Source organism: Polyodon spathula, chromosome 20, assembly GCF_017654505.1.
Source record: "Polyodon spathula isolate WHYD16114869_AA chromosome 20, ASM1765450v1, whole genome shotgun sequence".
Lineage (NCBI taxonomy): Eukaryota > Metazoa > Chordata > Actinopteri > Acipenseriformes > Polyodontidae > Polyodon > Polyodon spathula.
Window position 1 is genome coordinate 14,177,750 of NC_054553.1, and position 5,321 is coordinate 14,183,070.

Below are 5,321 nucleotides of genomic sequence, written 5' to 3' on the forward strand. Positions count from 1 at the left end.
AATAAAGTGATTCTATCAACAAGAATACTGCTTTTTCATTAATCTCGAAATTGATTTCCATTGTTTTTCTTATAAGATGTTGAGTTCGGATGACCCAGTCTTCACAGCACCCAACAGGATCAGTAGATAATATATATTTGTGAATGATTTGCAAGGTTAAACAGTGAAACAAATCTGAAAAACTTCATTCATTATCCCTCAATGAACATGGTTTGATCAAAACTATCTCACAGTTTTATACACATCTGAAAATGTATTTAAAAGTCATCTGGAAGCAGACATGCCATAAAATCCTAATGTACAGCAGACTCTCACTAATCCCAAGCCAGGCAGTCCTATAGTGCTGTGAACGATGCCATCAGAAAGAAATGCAGGCTGATAAGCTTCAATATCACAGTTGTATATACATGTGAGATGCGGGATGCAGGTTCACGTCCTGGCTGTGCGAATTTGCTGGTTGTCGAGGGTTCCAGAGGGAGTGTCGCATTTGAAATGGGCAGGGACTGTTTCTCCTCATCACACTACAGCGGCCCCTACTGGCCAACACCGTGTGAGCTCAAGCGGACACCTGCAGGGCTGGCCTTTGTCTTCCAGAGGCCGGGAGCTCGCTGACATCCACTCTCAAGTTCCTGGCTGTAGAAGAAGGTGGCTTGGTCGTGGGATTGGAGGACGCCCATTTAACCTTCATCATAGTCATAATAGTAATAATAATAATAATAATAATCTCAGTTTGAATACAGTTATGTTAAATGCGGTTCATGCTGCGGGTTTCTTTATGGCCATATTCCGCTGTTGTTGTTGTTTTTGTTAATGTAATGTTGTGCTTGTATTGATTCAAGGCGAAGCAAGAGTTCCAGTCATGGAGGTTTTATTGTGAGGAATGTTTTTCTCATACTGATTTCATTTTGTACTTTGCACCTTTTTGGAGTGCATGTGCTTTTTCTTAGTAAATCTACGCCCTTGCGTCACCTCATCCGCCAACACAGCCTCATGTTTCACTCCTATGCTGACGACACCCAGCTCTACATAAAACTCAACCCTGGTAGCCCCTCTGCTATGATCCAGCTCTCAGCTTGCATTCAAGACATCAAGGCCTGGATGTCTGTCAGTTTTCTTCAACTGAACACTAACAAATCTGAACTCCTTCTAGTAGGATCTAAAACTCAACTTAAGAATCTAAATATAGCTGCCCTGAACCTCGGAAACTGTATGCTGCTGCCTTCCCCCACAGTACGAAGCCTTGGTGTACTTCTTGACAGTAACCTCTCCTTTGATGCCCACATCTCCTCCGTAGTCAAATCTTCCTTCTACCATCTTCAAAAGATCTCCAAAGTCCGTCTCTTGTAAAACGCTTTGTGATGATGGTCCACGCTGAAAGGTACAATATAAAATAAAGATTGATTGATTGATTAAAATAAAACACAATGTTTCCGGTTTTCAGTCTGTTTTCTGGGGTACACTGCTCACAATACTTTAGTTATTTTTTTATTTATTTTTATATAAAGGCTGCTTATTTTAAATGCAGTTCGGGGGGCGTGGAGCTGGGGGCTTCCAATTTCCTGTCAATTAGTACCTAGTTTCTTTTTAAGTCCTGATTACTTGCACCTTCGTTGTCTAGTGTTTCGTTTCTGTAGCAAACGCTCAGACGCCGTCATTTCGTGCTTCACTGCTAATACCTAAACTTCGGTGCCTTTCACTGCAGGTCACTTCTCTGCGCAGAGCTCCCAAGATATTATCATTATTTTCCTACCTGCTCTGGTGATTCTTCTCATCATTCAGCTTCTCTATTCAGCTACAGGAGCTCCAGCGTTAGTCTTTCCTGCTCCATCCAGCTTTCAGCCCAGCAACAGCACCGTCCAAACCACAGCTTCATTACTGCAAAGGTCATTCAAAATGATCTAGACAAGATTCAGAACTGGGCAGACACATGGCAAATGACATTTAATAGAGAAAAGTGTAAGGTACTGCACGCAGGAAATAAAAATGTACATTATAAATATCATATGGGAGATACTGAAATTGGAGAAGGAATCTATGAAAAAGACCTAGGAGTTTTTGTTGACTCAGAAATGTCTTCATCTAGACAATGTGGGGAAGCTATAAAAAAGGCTAACAAGATGCTCGGATACATTGTGAAAAGTGTTGAATTTAAATCAAAGGAAGTAATGTTAAAACTGTACAATGCACTAGTAAGACCTCATCTTGAATATTGTGTTCAGTTCTGGTCACCTCGCTATAAAAAAGATATTGCTGCTCTAGAAAGAGTGCAAAGAAGAGCGACCAGAATTATTCCGGGCTTAAAAGGCATGTCATATGCAGACAGGCTAAAAGAATTGAATCTGTTCAGTCTTGAACAAAGAAGACTACGTGGCGACCTAATTCAAGCATTCAAAATTCTAAAAGGTATTGACAGTGTCGACCCAAGGGACTTTTTCAGCCTGAAAAAAGAAACAAGGACCAGGGGTCACAAATGGAGTTTAGAAAAAGGGGCATTCAGAACAGAAAATAGGAGACACTTTTTTACACAGAGAATTGTGAGGGTCTGGAATCAACTCCCCAGTAATGTTGTTGAAGCTGACACCCTGGGATCCTTCAAGAAGCTGCTTGATGAGATTTTGGGATCAATAAGCTACTAACAACCAAACGAGCAAGATGGGCCGAATGGCCTCCTCTCGTTTGTAAACTTTCTTATGTTCTTATGTTCTTATGTTCTTACTCAACTTGTCTTAGTCTTTATTAGACAGACTGGCCCTCCACTAAAACTTTCAACGCTCCTTCGACAAGACAACAACATTCCCGTCGTCAGTGATTGCCTTGCTCCTCTATTTAAATCCACCACAAAGCTCTGTCAGCTGAATCTTTCTTTACTCCTCACTGGCAATCAAGTGCCCCTCCCCCTCTCCCAGAGCCAGCACAGTTTATCATTCCTTCAGAAGATCCTGTGCTGGATTTACATCAGCTACGTTCAACGTTTTTAAAGATATATCCAGCCCATTACATACTCCATTTCAGCCTGTGGCAGCTTGTGCTTTTGACTGGTCTCAACATGCTCCAACGACACTGCTGTACTGTAACCTGCAACACTGCTGTACTTCCGCCGGCACCTCTCAAACCATGATTACCACGGCAACTCCCTCATTGAGTAACTGAGGGGTGTGGTACGTTGCCATGGTGACCAGGCAGCTTCATCAGGTACTGCGAGCTCTGTGCCTAGGTACTGCAGTCTTATGGCTTCCTGTTGCTGTACTTTCACAACCTGTGAGGGCTCTTTCAACTCGTTGAATTGTGACGTCTAAATACTGCGTTAACTTATTCATATACATGACTAACTGTCCTAAAACATCTATCGAATATATTCAAATCTAAAAGAATAAGCAATTGTTGTTCTATATAGACAGGGATTTTAATCACAATAACCAAATATTCTACCCTGCCTCGCTCAAGACAATGGTTAATTCCAATCATAACCTCTAGATGGCAGTATAACACTGCACGTTCTATAAAGTCTTTAAGCTGGTTTGCTATCACTGGTTTGCTAGCACACTCCAGCTGTTCTATCCATTTCTGCAGTTCGTTGTCACTCGAAGGGATTCTCAGGAGTTTCTCGTCTGCCTCAATCTTTTGCCTACCTATATTAACTGATATTCTTGAGTTTCAACTCTTCCCCTCTTCGAGGACCTGATCATGAAGCAATGTGCTCAGCTGCTTTTTGAGAAGTTCAGAATCTACCATCACAGTAAAGTCCCGCTTCCCTGCATCAGGCATCCATTCCTGTGACTTACTCCTGTTCACAGATTCGTGTTTCCTCATCTGGAGCTGCTCCTCCAATCTGACCAGCTTCATCAAGGCACCTTATTCAACTTTCAAAGTCATCATTTCATGAATGTGAGCCACCAGTCTGTCATGGAACCATGTCCTACGATTATCAACGCTTCAGTCAGTGGCCGTCTACCCACAATAGACATTACTCTCATAAACTGCTCCCGACCAAATCAAAAGGTTTTGCCGACGCCTTGGAGCAACACATTCTTCATCCTCTCAGATTCTGCAGCGGTCTCCGATCTCTGCATTCTTAATCTCTGCCCAAAAGCAGTCCCATCTCTGGCTCCATCTAAATCTGCCTTAACATTCAAAGACCAATATCTACCGCATTCAGCAGATCACTTCTCTCTGCAGCAGACCACCGCACTCTACCGATGGTAGTCCTCCGTTCACTATTGCAGATCTCTGCTTCAGCAAATCCCTGCTCTATACAACTGGGCCTCTGAACACTACTGACAGCACTCCATCGTTTTCTTCCTCAGACCCCTGCTCTGTTCAGCAGATCCCACCCTCTACTGTTAATCGCTCCTCACTTCAGCAGATCTCAGCTCCCTCTTCAGATCTGCTCACTACTGCAGCATACAAAAGTTGCTTTAGTTTACTGTTTAAATCTGAAACTGCACTTCTCCAGAGCCTCCAGTGCTCCAGCTTTCCTCCAATATGCAGATGGTGGCAGCATTCCCACAATCAAGGTTAACGCTAATCCCCATTTAATCAAAAGATGGGGCTCTTGACTTCCTCAGCAATCTATTCATATCAGCTCATCCTCTCAGATACTACAAGCATTAATAAATGATGAAAGACATGGTAGGAGACTGGAAATCTGTCTTGAATATGAGTTAAGGAGTTCCACTATTAGGAGAATAACTGGAGGTGTGAAAACCAAACCCAACATGATAGTAGCAAATCGCTGATTGATCCCCGTAATAGCTAACACATAGAATGGTCGGCATCTCATCTTTCTGCCCTCATTTCTAGAATATGGGGTGCAAAAGGCACCGAGCTTCCCCAGCAGCCGATTCATGTGTTCATTCAACTCCAGCTGCCACCTTAGCCCTCAGTTCCAGCTCTCCTTCTGCCTCTACTTTCGGTATCCAAGATCCATCAGCTGGTCTCATCTGCTTCTACAACCCCCATCCAGACTCCCCAACTCTCTCTTAATGAATCTGCAATTTGTGTGAAAACAGGTAAATAATGCTTATAGTTTGGTTGAAATAATCTTTCTTTTGGTACCTAAGCTAATGGTTTGGGATATTTTGTTCATGGAACCAGTTTCAGTGTGTGATGTGTACTTGGCGCTAATGCAAAACTTGTTTTAACGTTGTCTTTATTACACCGGCCAGGGACCCACGTTTAAAACTGCATTGTCATATTTTCTAAATTTTAATTTTCTAATTTCTAATTTAAAACCAGACGGGTACTCAGGTTTTTGGGTACCTGTGCAGACCTCTAATATATATATATATATGTGTGTGTGTGTGTGTGTGTGTGTGTGTGTG